This window comes from Toxorhynchites rutilus, chromosome 3, assembly GCF_029784135.1.
Source record: "Toxorhynchites rutilus septentrionalis strain SRP chromosome 3, ASM2978413v1, whole genome shotgun sequence".
In the NCBI taxonomy this organism is placed as follows: domain Eukaryota; kingdom Metazoa; phylum Arthropoda; class Insecta; order Diptera; family Culicidae; genus Toxorhynchites; species Toxorhynchites rutilus.
This window is the reverse complement of record NC_073746.1, coordinates 83,609,382-83,624,943: the sequence shown is the minus strand read 5'-3', so window position 1 is coordinate 83,624,943 and position 15,562 is coordinate 83,609,382. Positions and strand designations below refer to the sequence as shown.

The 15,562-nt window shown below is 36.4% G+C and overlaps 1 protein-coding gene across 12 annotated transcripts in view; it reads left to right on the top strand.

Moving 5' to 3' along the window:
- The window catches only part of LOC129773192 (aryl hydrocarbon receptor nuclear translocator homolog), a 426,084-nt gene that overhangs the window by 30,446 nt on the left and 380,076 nt on the right, over positions 1–15,562 (top strand). Inside the window, exon 1 of one of the 12 annotated variants that reach the window (XM_055776774.1) lies at positions 12,412–12,523. The exons of 8 other annotated variants lie outside the window; for them this stretch is intronic. The gene's annotated coding sequence lies outside the window, so the exon portion shown is untranslated. Of the gene's footprint in view, positions 1–12,411; positions 12,524–12,656; positions 12,681–13,112; positions 13,131–13,322; positions 13,347–15,562 lie in introns of those variants that run through there. 3 more of the 12 variants (XM_055776772.1, XM_055776773.1, XM_055776775.1) reach the window with 3 other exon arrangements.

The window sequence follows — 15,562 nt, the reverse complement described above, 5'->3', positions numbered from 1 at the left end:
ATGAAGTGAGAAAATTAAAAAAAAAATTATGCCATGGCACACACGATTCCAGCCCTTCTGGTTATCTGAAACAAAAAAACAAACAGATTCTGAATCGGTAGAGATGCCGCTATCGCATGAACCTCGAACAAGCTAGAAACAACTTTTTTGACAAAATGGCGACCGTTTGAAAAATAAAATGCGGTTCAAAACGTTTTTTCTTACGTTTCCCGATTTTTTTTTTAAATTGTGAAATTTAAAAAATATGCTTTTGTAGAGGTTCATGCAATAGAGAGATTCTATCCATATGAATTCGACACTAATCGGTTCTGTAGAACTTCGCTTCGAGATATCGTGTACGCCAGTTTGAAAAAAAACTAGTTTCGAGAAAAACGCGTTTGTAGTTCATTGTTATGGCCGTAGCAGGTTAGATACCGCATCACTTAAATGGCTTCAGCTCGGTAAATAATAGGATTTTTCATAAGTAACCACAGAAATATGGAGGAAAAAAAATTACGATTTTTTTCAAATTTCTAGACTAGAATACTGCCTTCAACGATGGTTGAAATTTTTAATGATTTTTTCAATCATTCAATATTTTGGTGCGTAGAAATATTCACAATTATTCAACGGTGAACATTTCCTAGTGTTCAAAAGTTTTGTTGAATATTCACTTTCTAGATTTCAACGTTAATCGTTATAATTGTCTGTTAAACAATGTCCTACGAACACCCGGACCTGAAAGATAATTTAAGCAATCGTATCTTCATGAAGTAGAACGATAATTCAGCGATAGGATTTGCCTAACTTACGATAACCAAATTATCTGTTTCTGGATAGTTGGTAAAATTTGTGCATTTATGTGTATTTCGAAACAAAATATGTGACTCTAACAAACGAGACGACGCATATCGGAATGTTTACGCACGATATAGTGACAGGGACAGGGTGTAATACACATCAAAGTGGAATTCAGCAGATTAGAGTTGATCATCTTTTTTCGGGGGTTTGTTTATCTCTTTCCTTTGTTTATGGAAAAAAATCTCCAGGGAAGAAATATCATCGAATGATTAGAAACTGATAAAGGCTTGGGAAACAACAAACTGTATACGAATACCCTTGCAATTATAATTTTTTTCAGTTGAAAATCAGGAAAATAGCAAATTTCTGGTGATAGGGGTGGATACATGTTTTTCACACATATATAACGTAAAATCAGACAGAAGTTTTGGGTTCAAGTATGTGATCTCTTTTTCAGCATAAAAACCAAAAATTCTTAATTACATTGAATAATATTTTCAAGAGAGGTTTTCCTTTTGGAAAAAAACCAACTGACAGGATATGTGCCATTTATTCTTAGTTTATTACGGGTAAACCTTTTTTTTTGTCTCTCTTCAAAAAAATCAAAGTGTTGTTCCTAAACAAGCTATATCCTAAGGCAATGGTTTTCAGGGAGAACGGTAAACATTTTGAGCATCCGTTTTACAAGTGATGCGGATGGATAGCCTCGAGAAACCCACAATTTCCATCAATGAGGGCTATTGTGGCCATCGTTAAATTATCTCGATACGGAAAATGCATCTGATGAATGTCGCTGGGTTCTAGGTTTATCTTTCGAACTCAAAACTCAACAAAACAAATGAACTAAAAAACTACCGCTTACATTTTATTTTGTCAGATTCAACACGTTCCGTAACGAATGTGATGGAGTTCGATTGAAATGCTAGTCCAACAAAGTTAGCAACGATCTTCAATTTTTTTCGCTTGTTTTTGGTTAGCCATGTCTTTCGTACGATCGCATATCCATATATCACCATTGAGAATCATCCTTTGGAGGAGGTCTTTGTTGAAATATTCATATTATTTCATTCATTAGTATTCGAATGACAATCGTAAAACTATGTTTTCTCCTGCTTTTTTTCACCTCTCTTCTTCGAAATAGATCGAGTTGTCAATGTATTATAAAAAAAACTGTTGTTGGACTAAAACTTATCTTTCAGTCATTCAAATACTAATGGAAATAATGGTAAGAATTTTGGAAAGTGTGCTTCTTTAGAGTTGATTCTCAAAGTAACACGTATGATTCGATATTAGACAGGATACTTCTAATCTAGACATATCAAGCCGCCCTCTGTTCCTTATGCCACAGCGGAATATGACTCAAGACAGGGGGACTTTTTGACGTGGGACTACGTCTAACCGGAGAATATGGGGATAAAATGAAAACCTAAACACAGAACATGCAGGAAAAAATGAAAGATTCCGAACGCTCATAACTCGAACATTTCTTACTGGATCGGAAAGATGTTTGCATCGATTGATGGGGAATATTTCTACGCATCTATCGCAATTAATAAAATATTATTTTCCGTAGGATAAACAATTGAATAACTGTAAATTGTTAGCGTTATCTAAACGCCCTAACTGCCTCGTTTTGATTGGCCCGATTTACGGTTTCACCAACACAGCCATCATAACCATGCAGCCTTGGGGAAATCGGCATTGCAAATACATGGAGGTATGGGGACTTTTGTTCTCACCGGAATGTGTTCCCTAACACAGACTTCAAAACCAAGCAGTGTTGGAGAAATCGGAATTGCAAATACATGAAAGTCGGGTGTATTTTTGATCCGACTGAAATGAGTTTCCCTAACACAGACTTCAAATCCATGGAGCGTGGGGAAATGGTCTTTGCAAATAAATGCAAACTGCGAGTACTTTTGTATTCGCTTGTCTTTGTGCAGAATAGAATATTGTTGATTCATGCAAGGCGGGAGTACTTCTGTACTCGTATGTTTTTTTTGCACTCCGAAAAGTGTGCAATGTGTTGGTGCAACAACGCCTATTGATTAAACAATGTACGTTCGACGTACATTTCAAAATCGAAACTGAATACCTGAAGTTCATCAAATCAAGCAAATTCGCGGTTCGAGAAGTACGTACACTTGAGAGATGGAAACTTCAGAGGGAAATGTAAAATAAAATAATCGTTTGATAATTCTTCCGTTCGCAAATTTTGTCCAAATATACACCAAACGTAAAACTGTCATTAAATTTACTTGTAATGAAGAACATAATCTATCACAATGCATGAAACATGGCATTTATTCAATCTCTTTACTCACAATGCAAATATATTGAATTCAATTGAATTTGGAAATTGTTTCAATCAATCAACAATTTAATCAATAGAAACAAATGATTGCTGAGCTAAAGTAGTCCCACGTAAACCTTGCGGTTATACCATAGATATAACCCACTCATTTTTTTCGGATTCTCGTGTATTTTCTACAGTTCAGAACCCGAGTTTGAGCAACTTTTGATTTGAAACTTTTGCACCTCTCGGGTTAGCGCGGGTAAGACAACGTTATATAATTAGTTTAGCATTTAGAATATTCAATCTTCTCCACATGACTGACTATTAATATCTCGCTAATTGATTAGATATTTAAAATATCAAAACTATTTTCAAGACTTGCTGAGTTGGCTACTGAGAACATATCCTACTAATAAAAGTCTGTCCTTTACAATAGATTCAATAATACATGTTAGAAACAAATTTATTTTGCAACAAACATTCATTTTCCAGATATTTATTTTTGTATTGATTTCAATTTCCATGTCATTAAAACATTGCTTGCTAGCTTCCTAGAGGACTTTTACTGCGTCGACAAGACTTTCAATTTGTGACTATGGAATGCTTCAACAATTCAACGGTAAAAAAAAACACACAAAAACATAATGGATACTTTATAACAATCACCCGATTACCGTACTGAATATTCACACCTCTTACTGCGCCAGTCTCTTCCCCTTCGAACCGCACTCACTCGCACTCGACAGCCGCAATTAAACTGCACAATTAAAACAATTTCATTGGCGAAAAACGGCATCATTCTATTTAGCATTTTTGTCTTCCTGCCGTTTTTTCCCGCCATTCGTTCGTTCCTTCCATCAGTTCTTTTCCTCCTTTATCACACACAAATTACTCCCGAGTTCCACGGCCCAATGGGTCCGTCCGTCCGTCCGGCTTTTTCCGCTCCTCCCGGTGATGGTGCGTGAAGAATGCTTATAAAATACCATCACATCATGATGCTCCCACACACAAATACTTCGAACTCTTGCTTCCCGCTCGCATCTTGGTCCTGGATTAACCCCACCAGAAGACAGCGAGCGAGCAAGCAGACAGGCAAAAGTGTTAAATTTGAATTCAAATCTCAAATTCTTATCGGAAGCCAGGGTAACAAAAAAAAAAGAAACGACAAACTGAATGAAGCTTCGGAAACGAAAAAACGAGAGCAATGCAGTGCAAAATTCTTATAATGGAAAATAAGGAAAACGTTTTATGTGTATCTATGCAAACGTGTACGTTGTGTGGGTCTGTGTGCATCGACGGCGATGGGAGGATGCAAAAAGTGCAGCGCAATGCAAGTTTACATCCCGCCACCAGAGGAGCCAGAATTTAGTTTTTCGTGCAAATCTTACACTTTTCAGAATCAAAGGCTTCTGTGTTTTTTTTTCAATATCCCAAATGAAACCAAACGAACTTAAATACTTTTGTATAAAAATAGTTGAAATAAGAGTTTTAACCTTTTGCGGTCGTTTGTCTGTTCTCAGCAAGGAATCATACTACATACTTTATTAAACGATGTAATAGTTTCTAAACGAATTTTGATGTCTAGTAAACTTTTCCCCGAATGTTTCCGGAGTTTCTATGAACAATATATAACGGTACTCAGTATAAACAATAATAATATTTCGTGCATCCGTGGCCGAGTGGTTAGCGTCTCACATTATCATGCCGGGTGTTCGGGTTCGATTCCCGTTCTGGTCGGGGGATTTTTCCTCAGAGAAATTTCCTTCGACTTGCACTGTGGTCACGCGTATTCTAGAGCTTGCCCCTCGGAATAAATTTAAGGCGTGTTATTTGGCTTAAGAAATCTGAACTAAGTACTAATGAATGACGTTAGGTAATGCATACGTTGAGACGACAAAAGTTCCTCAGGGAACGTTAACGCAATTAAAAAAAAATATATTTGGAAAAATAGGAGGATCTTTTTTAAAGTGTTCAACCTTAATAACAGAAAATGCTTAGGTATAGAGAACCGTTGATGTTTATTTATGAATAGAGGTAAAAAGAATTGAGGCTTATGGAAATTACATGAAAATTATGCATCCTTCGAAACTGGTGAAAAAATATTCCTTCGATGAAAGACCGTTGAAAACTATGAAACTTTGTTAGAATTGTAACATATGAGGCTACCATTTTCTAAGAACCAAGACGAAACTATGATTGAAAACACGGTCAGTATGTCTGAAAAATTTGTTAAATGTGATTAAAATTTGACTCAAATTCTGCTGAACATGTTATCAACATCAACATAGTCTTAAGCTGCTCGGCGGCTGGAGCAATCGCGAATGAATTTTGTATTACCAAAGTGCGAAGCTCAAATTGAAACATTTCCTCTCCCCGCAATGTCCGTTGGATGAACACTGAATTTGCAATTCAAGCGAGCCATAGAAATTGTACTTTGCCGCTGCATTAGTTCCTCGTTATTGACAGCACTGGTAGGTAAGCACAAAAATGCACCCAAAAAAGGAATGAGAAAATGGAAATGCTCCGTCATGGGAATTGTGAATTCATGGAATTTTCGTCAATTTAAATCATTTGCGAAATCGAGGATTGTAATGCATTACACATCAAACAAATCATCGAAATTCGTTCGCAACAAAAATAATTATTACGAAAGTATTTGAGGGGCTCAAAATGAAAGGGGTGTAAGCGACATCTTCTACTCCTCTACATCGACTCTCTTTTGGTCATAACTTAGGAGCAAAAACATTCCTAGCTGTATTTGACAATGTGGAAGATAGGCCAGAGCCTCATCTATCAGATTCTATAGCAAACTCAAATTGGAACGTTATTGCAGTTGAATTATTAACTAAAGAAAAAGTTGATGAAGAGAAATCGATCAAATCACTTACACCCCTTTCCTTCTGAGCCCCCCATTTCATATAAGCGAGACATGTTTTCTGATTTGGTACGATTCCTAAAACCGTAGTCCTGCGTAGGAAATAGAAATTATCCCTAGATTTAAATATGATTTACTTAACTGGCAGCAATTTAAACAATTACTTAACTATGTTGGAGCCGGCTATGATCGCTCATTTTTGTTGAGCTCGATAAAATATTCGCCAAAACAATTGCGTTATTTAATCTTTGCTATAACCATCTTATTTACACATTGATTTAACTGGTGATTTTATTTTGGTTGTGGTTCGTTTATGTTGGATAGAAATCTCGTTCATATTTCATATTTCATATATTCATATTTTTTATATATACGAACCCAGACTGAATGTTTCATTGATTTTTTGAAACTTTGAATGAAATTAAAAAATCGAAGTTTGAAGCCTCCAATCGACATGTAATTGTGAAGTTCGGTTTGTCCGAGGTCCGAAGATTATTTTAATCGAACATCAATTTCATGGAAAATCTATCGAATAAAATGCTTCGATTTTGCTTATCCTTTATAAAAAAACAGACGATTCTCTCAACGAAGAACAGAAACAAAAATTGTATGGGTTGTGAAATGGAAATCTAAAAATTCATGCTCAATCATGCTCAGAACATGCACAATTTTCCCATAGTTTTCTGAAGATTATTTTATATTATTTTTTCATTAACAACTTTAGTTCCGCCCTTGCACAGAACTTACATCGGGCAATAGTATGAAAAGGTGTCGTTTTCGATTCCTGTTCTAGTCACGCTTCAACCTGTGGGCAGTTAACAGACTTTCTCAAGGCTAAAAGTTAACTCCTAAATGTTCACATTGTCATTTCAAAGGCTGCGAGAGATTTGGTTTTGATTTCTTTAATTTAAAAAAAAATTAATAGAACTTTTTCAAGACTAGTGACGAATGAACCTTGAAGTCTAGAACCTTTATAATAATAAGAAGAAGTAGAAGAGGGTAAACCTTGCGTTTCGTTCAACACAGTAAATAACTTTTTTTTTCTTACGAGACTGAAAGAAATTCTTTCCTATTGATGGTGTCTTGGACGATTGTATATGAAGTCGATGTCGATTACTAGGTAATTTCCTTTTTTTTTTATTTTTCAAAATCTTTCAGTTTTGATTCGCTCCACCGATTTACGATTTCTTTAGTGTAAATGGAAGGTGTTTTAGTAGGTTTCACAGAAAAAATTATATGACATCTCAAATGCCTACTTTTAGTTAAACATGTTTTTAAAAAAGGTTTTTTTTATAATTTCTAGAAAGCTTAGCCTTTCGTACTTAAACTATCGAAAGCTCATGAATAATTTTTCTTTTGTGAGATATTTATTTTTCCCATTTTATTTCAAATGATTATCATCAATTTTAAAAATTTATGACTTTCAAACTGCTTCACCGATTTTTGATCTTTTTGACAACAAACGGAGGATATTCAAATTAACATTCAGGGAAAAAAGGTGCCCAGCGCAGCTAAAGTCTAATTTCAGACGAAAATTTTGAAAAAAACTTGTATTTATGGTTTTGAGGTGTCCGTTAATGTTTCTATCAAAATTTCCGTCATTCGACATTTGAGGCATTAGAGGCGTGTGAGAGGGCTCATTCAAATGACTTTCATTTGTTGTAAAGTTACAAAGTTACAACGTTTTGATGTGAGTAGATGAGTATGCCATATATTTTCTTGGTCGGATTTTCAACTAAACCGAAATAACGAAACCGGATTCCTGATGTAACAGATTGGACTCTTTTTTTATACGAAGTCGATCATATACTTACACGATTATGTATGATTCGATTATATACAATTTTAGACTCTAATATATACAGTTAAAAAAATATATTTCAAATAAAAGTTCATGAAAAAATGTAATATTTCTCAGTTTGGATGAAAGTTAATTGGTTATTATGAGTACAATGGAGTAAAAATCGTGGTTTCTGGAAATACCAATTTAAGGCTCACCAGAAATTGTTTAAAATGATATTGTAGCGGACTTAGGTAATATAGGAGTTAGATGTCGAAGAACTAATTATAGAACGTTCCGAGAGCTTCAATTTAATTTATAGAAACAATCAAGTTTATCATGTATTTTTTGGGAAAAATTAATAACAACAACTTAAAAATCACTAACTTTTAAGTTTTACTCTCAAAATGTGACTTAAATCTACCAATTTAACTCTTTGTAGTCGTTTGTCTGCTCTCAGCCACCACAGCAAAAAAAAACATGCTAATCTTATAGTTTACTCAACCAAGTATCAATTTATGCTTTTACTAAACGAAGCATGATGTCTAGTGAACCGGTTTACGAAGCAATACGGTATCAAACAAAGTAGTCACCCACACAAGACAACGCACAGTGCGTTGAATGCATAGGAATGTGGAAAGTGAAAAGTTCTGATCATTTCGAATACGCAGCAATCATTATTTGAGTAACTACTGGAAAACAAAAAATATAAAAAAATGTTAGTTTTTCATAATATTGCATATATCACTGCTTTTTCAAGGGAAAATAATTCCGACCAGCACGACACTCATGCCCAAATATAATACGACCGCAAAGGGTTAATTGTTCCATAGAAAATATAAAAAAAAATAAAATATATATTTTTCTTATTTTTCAAGCGGATGCAACAGAACAACAGGATTTGATGTACAGTCAATTTTGCCAAGTTTTCGTAATTATTTGTTTTTTATAGTTTACATAGTTTCGGGACTAAGGGAGCTATATTTTTGATATTTTTTCTTGAAAGGTTCTTATTTCTTGAAATAAGTCATTTATGGAGAAAAAAGATGGAAATTTTATTTTTTGGACTATCGTTTAACCTTCTAAAATCATGACTAAAAAACGATGAAAATAGCATTTCTGATTCTTGGATGTCTTATGTGAAAAAACCTCAGGTTCCAAGAAAAAAATATAAAAAATGTAGCGCCCTTGGTCCCGAAACCATGTTTACTATAGAAAACAAATACAATCAATTATTACGAAAGCAAAGTCCGATTTCTTGCAAGTATAAAAAATTCCAAAAAATACTAGCTAGTTGGATTTAATTTGATATATAGGTCATCTAAATCAGTCCAGTAGTTGAAAAGTTATTATTTTTATTAAATTGCGTTCATGCTGTTCGGAATATGAGTCAGTGACAAAAATGGTGCTCGGAATTTGAGACAAATGTAATAAACATATTTTTAGTTTTTTACAATGAATATGTATTTATAAATCAATTTTATGATAGTATCCAAAAATCAAATTAATTTCGCGAAACAGTACCATTTTGAGTATTGAGACGCTATTTGATGGCCAACAAAGCTTAAGTGTTCGGAATCTGAGGCAAAAAGGTATATCACGGAAACAAAAAGGAATGTGATTTTGATATTTTATGTTATAAAAGTCTCAGTTTCCTTAAGGTAAGTAATGTAACGTCTAGGGTATCTCCCAATCCAAAACCTCGAAGACAAACAAAAAACTAGGGGAGTATATCTGTAACACAACCGCAAGGTTGACGTTGGGCTACCGTTGGTTTAGTAATCATTTGTTCAAAGTTGCACCCGAAACAATTTTCAATGAATGAATATTTTGAAAGGATTCTAAAAAGTTCTAGAAAGTGCAAGATAGAGCTTCTGCACGTCCGTGAAACGGGATTGGAAAGATCGACCATAGTTGGCTCATCGAACATTCATGACTGGGTGAATTTTTAAGCGGGTGCTCATATATATAGATTTTTTTTATATAAATAGTTAATTTTCAAATCGTTTTTGAGCTGTTGAAACAAATTTCTGGATACGTATGTAGCAAACATACGAACCCATGGCCGAGTGGTTAGCGTCTCACATTATCATGCCGGGTGTTCGGGTTCGATTCCCGTTCGGGCCGGGGTATTTTTCGTCAAAGAAATTTCCTTCGACTTGTACTGTGGTCACGCGTATTCTAGAGTTAGAATACATTGAAGGCCTGTTATTTGGCTTAAGAAATCTCAACTAAGCAATAATAAATAACGCTAGTTAATGCATACGTTGAGACGGCAAAAGTTCCACAGGGAACGTGAACGCAATTCAAGAAGATGTGTCAAGGATAACTCATAGAACTTTTATCTTTCGAAAAAAAAATGTTCGCAAATGTTTACACTTCAAAATTATTTTTTTTAATAAAATGTCAACACTTCTACTAAAACTCGACATTATAATATCAGATTATTTTCAGACACAATTCTCGTGCAAGATTTTCCATCCACTTGCAAATAACATGTTTCTCTGTTACATGAAATAAATGTTTGATATAGAAAATATGATAAAATGAAGACAGCCCTAATTCGGATAATTCCTTTCTCGAGTTTTGCTATTATCAACACATTCGGCGATCCATTTTTATTTATATAGATAGAGGATGATATAGGAGTGCGTTTTATCACATTAAAATCCATTTCCACTTTCGAACGGAGATCAATTTTGTTACCGCAAACATCAAATGGACTAAAAACGGTTGTCAATATGTAATTGCAAATGCGAATTGAATTTTTCGAATTTTTGCCATTTTCCTTAAAAAAATTTCAAAAATTTTCAATTGTCATGTTTGGTTGGAATATGTTTGGTTGAAATATGTGCTTCATTTTGATGGGACCACCTCTCCGTCCCAGAGGAGGAATGGGGTGTCATACCATCATAGAAACATTGCTTGTACCCAAGAATCCTCACATCTAAAATTTGGCTCCATTTGCTTGATTAGTTCTCGAGTTATGCAAATGTTTGTGTTTCATTTGTATGACAGCCCCCCTTCAGAGAGGGGGGAAGAGTGTCGAACTAACATAGAAATGTTTGTCAATCCCTAAAACCTTTATATGCTATATTTGATTCCATTTGTTTGATTAGTTCTCGAGTTGTTCAGCACCTACCTCCTCTTTAGAGAGGGGAAAGGAGTGTCAAACCACCATAAAAACATTTATTTCTCCCTAAAACCTCCATATGCCAAATTAGGTTCCATTTGCTTGATTTCTTCTCGAGTTATGCAGAAATTTGTATTTCATTTCTATGGCAGCCCCCCGTTAGAAAGATGGGAGGAGTGTCTATACACCATAAAACGTTTCGTGTCCCCTAAAACCTTCGCATGCCAAACTTGGTTCCATTAGCTTGATTAGCTTTCGAGTTATGCAGAAATGTGTCTTTCAACCAGCATGATCCAATGACAACGGAAGTCAACAAAGAGAAAATTCTGCACATTTTACAGGTTTTCTATGAAAAAGGTGAAAATGCAAGTCAGGTGTTTATGGTAGTTATGGTGCCAATACTGCAACAGCTAATTACGTGCAATTTTAGTTTTGTCGATCTCATTCAGGCATTTTTGATGGTAAAGGTGCACCTCGCATAGGCAAGCAGGTTGATAGTGGTAACATCACCATACCAATTAACTCCAAACGAAGAATCTAATTTCCATCTGCGAAGCTATGGTCAAACGGAATCAAATCGACTCATTCTTTAAACGGACTGGGGAGAAATAAGAAATTCATCACATACGAAAATGATTGTGGTAAAGCGTGGTAAATTCCGTATGGTCTATCTCTAAATTCAGATCTTTATTTTCAACAACTGGATCGTTTGAAGCTAGCGATTGACCAGGAACGGCTAAAATTGGCCAACAGAACAGGTTTTGTGTTGCATCGGGACAACACAAGGTCACACTCGTCTGTAGTGCCTCGCCAGAAAATCCGGGAACTTGATTGGGAAGTTTTAATGCATCCACCATACAGTTCGGAACTGGCACCAAGCGATTACCATTTTTTTTTCTCGCATTGTAAAAATTCCTGAGTGATTAGAAATTGGGATCAAGAGAAGATCGTTGAAATCGATTACTAGAGCCCATTTGCCAATAAGGACCAGCTACCTTAAAAATGGCAACAACCAAATACAACAAAACGATATATATTTTAAATCGGTAACGAAAATTCCAGAGGTTGTAGTAAATTCCATAGATTTTGCAGATAAATCTATAGATCTACGAATCATTCTGTAGATCTGGCATCGCTGCCCATCAAAAACCAATCGATTGGGAGGTATTATTGCGCCGCTGGGCGGCGTGTGATATCGATGAATTGTTGTAGAGGGTGATGAGCAATTGAGGGGGGGACCGGCTGCACACGATGCTGGTGTGTTGTTCTGAAGTGAAGAGTCAGAGTCATTGAATTCCTCCATAGAGTAAGCTAGCTACTGCTGCTGCTGCAGCTCCGTTGCAAACACGGACACTATTTACTCCCCACCTATACACATACACACATACACTACATACACACACGTGCGCCTCCTCGCACTCTTCGTCACTCTCATGTACCTATTGAGTAGAAGTGACGAAGTGAAGCATGGGATTTTGCTGCCTTCAGGAAATCGTTCAACGATCGCCACCGGCGTCGCCGTTGCCACTCAGTGCCTCGGAGAGTACCCCGGCGGCTACCAGCTACCAGCTAGAGTGGGATAGAAAAAGAGCAAATGCTGCTGCTGCTGATGCATAGTCGCATCAATCGTGAAGACTCGCGGGATATTGTGGGGACAAAGTGTGTGCTTTTTGTGTTCTTGAAGAGTGCAATAGAAAAAAGGGTGGAAAGAAACACACCGCACCGCGCGCGGGGGTAATCGAAGTTGTCAATTTCAAGTAAATCGAATTCGTGAATGCGCTCCGATAATTCATCCGCTGCTGCTTCATATGCCGAGGTGAATTCTGATGTTTTGCCCCTTTGACAGGATGCGCGCGATGAAGAAATTCGAACTGTCACACTTTTATCACTTCGCTGTACGTGATTATCATCGCCGAACCCCGAACAAAGTGTGTACAATTGGGGAGCAGTACAAAAAACTATTTAATAGCCACTTAAGCGTCTGAGTGTGTGTTCCCCGTTTTCTCGACATACAGAACAAATAACCCTAGCGCCGAATAACACGGAAGAGGACGGACGAAACAACCCAAAATGTGTAGCAGCAGAAAGCTGAGAAAAGTGTGACATCCGATAACACTTGTGACTCTGTGACATATGTCGGCGTGTATATAAGAAGTCAAAGTTTAAAGTGAAAAGTCCGGGTTCGTGAAGAAGAAAACTTAAACTGCCATGGCGAGAGAGTTGGGAACAATCAGATGTGTCAGTGAAGGATATAAACGTGCGCGCGGTGTGTTGTTTGTCGTACTTTGTTTTGTTTTGACCGTGTTGGAAGGATTAATTTTTCAAGAACCGGACAACCGTCGGCAATTGCCGCCGTGCCGCAAGTGGTGGTGGATCCGAGGGGCTAAAATCCTTCAGCTGTTGTTTCGGTTCAGAAAGAGTATTCCAAAAAGTGGCGCACTACCAGAAAAGGCACCAGCAGCAGCTGTCTTTCTTCACATCTGTGTGTATACTTATACGTTTGGATATATATGAAAGTTCTGTTTTTCGGAAGTTTCGCCGTTGGAGAGATAGATAGGGCGAGAGCTCGCGCTGTTTGGCGCAGTCGATGGAAAAACTTTTTTACGAAATTACTTTTTCTGCAAGTTCTAATTGCTAAATGTCAAAAGAGAGGCTTATCAGCAGCAGTAGTAGTGGTCCGTGTTCGTTCCGCGAGCAGGCACCGCACCGAACTTTAATTTGGCTGCCCAGGGTCGCCCACGGATTGGCGTATCCTTTCTTAGATATGGGACGACGATGGTTCTTCGGGTCGATATGTGCAGCTGGCTTCACTTGCTTTATCATGCCGGCTTTTGATCTTCCGTCGGCAAAGCGATGCCGTGACCGGGAGGCTAAGATTACAGCAATTTTTGAGGGGATACAGTGAATAAGGATGGTTTATCGGTTAATGGATCTGGCGTTCAGTTCTTGAAAATTTGACAACAGGCTCGTTCCGTCAGATGCTCGATTTTGATGGCTTGAGGATTCATATATGTAAAGACTAAATGAAAACCTGTAAAGAAGCAATTGACAACATATTTATGTCGTATGATGGTTGTTCAAAATGTTAATGATCCTTGAACAAACCTTACGATTTTTTTAATGAAAAAATATCCAACAAAACTTTCCATTCGTGTATTCGTATTGAGTAAATGTTATTGCTAATCAATTAAAATTTCATTCTAACATTCGTGATTCATACATACTTTACCTTTTTCAATTATAATACATAACTACGTAACCGCTTACACAACTCAATGCTTTGCATAGTTTTCGAATATCTTTCACATGTTGATTTTGTTACGCTCTCTTGTGTAGCCTCCTAACAAATTCATTTATTCACATCCGTATGAAAAACTTAAATTTAATAATTATCTCTTTAGTTTAAATTTTGGGGGGGTCACGATGGAGCCGATGATTTGTGTGGTTCCTTATCCCTTATTCCTTATTTGAAAACTTTCAAATTAATTATCAGCCTAAGCAAAGCCTGTTGAATACTCGCTGGCTAGAGTGATACTGGAATAGAAATCGCATATAGCATATTCTATACTTTCGCCCGGTGCAACACGCATTGATAATGCAAAATCAACTCTTCAGGCTTGGTTCATCTCTAGTGAAAGTTGATGGACCTTTAGGAATTACTCAATGGTATCACTAATGCAATGTTAAGTAGACTATGAAGTGATATTGACTACTATTTAGGACACAATAAAATAACATTCGGAACGTTCGTCATTTATTCCATTGTTATCTATTTTATTACGTTTCAAAACAGCATTGAAAATATAATTTAAAATTGCTTCATTTGGTTTTATTGAAAAAGTCAAACAGAGACAAACTTTTTTTTGTAATTAAAAAGGTAACTCGAGCGGGAAAATTGTTGTTGATCTCATCTAGTGGAACTAGTGTTGAACAAATAATTCCACTAATCTCTGGAAAGCCTGGAAGTAAACTCTGAAAGCATGAGACGCATCACAAAGAAAAATGACTTTGGAAATTGAAGAAATTACTTCTTTTATGCCGAAATAAGTACTAATTTCCAATCAAGATTAGAAATCAAAATTAGTTGAACTAAAGCATCATCTATGGTCACAAATGTTCTGGTAGATGGTCCACTCGATCATCATATCTTTGCGAAATCGTACTTTTTGAATGCAAATGAATCAACGAACTTATCGCGAAACGTATTGGTTACGGTAGGGATGGAAAACTGTTCGTAAAAGATTGTTTCTAAACTCTTGTTTAGGTAGTCGAATCGGATTCCTGATTCGACCTGAAGCAGATAGTGCACATAATATGAAGATATCACTTTCCGGCGAAGCCTTGTTGCTCCGATGAGATTCAGGAGTTTTTTTAAATGTAGTCTTTATGAATAATACAACAATGCGTGAAAATCAAGCTGTCGGAACTGCAAGCTCAGCTAAAAGTTCAGCATTTCACGGCTTTTTCGAACTGTCTGTTTTTAAATATACACCCAAACTACCGTTGGCAGAAAAAATGCTGGACTGAACAAATGAAAGCACCCTTTCCAAAACATTTTAAATTGGTGTATGTGAGAGCAGACCTCTCTTTCTCTCAGACAAAATGTTAGCTTGGAATTGTACCCAAAAAAAAAGTCCAAACGATGCCATGCAGAGATCGAACCAAGGCCAACTGGAATGCAAGTGTTTTCTAAGAGTA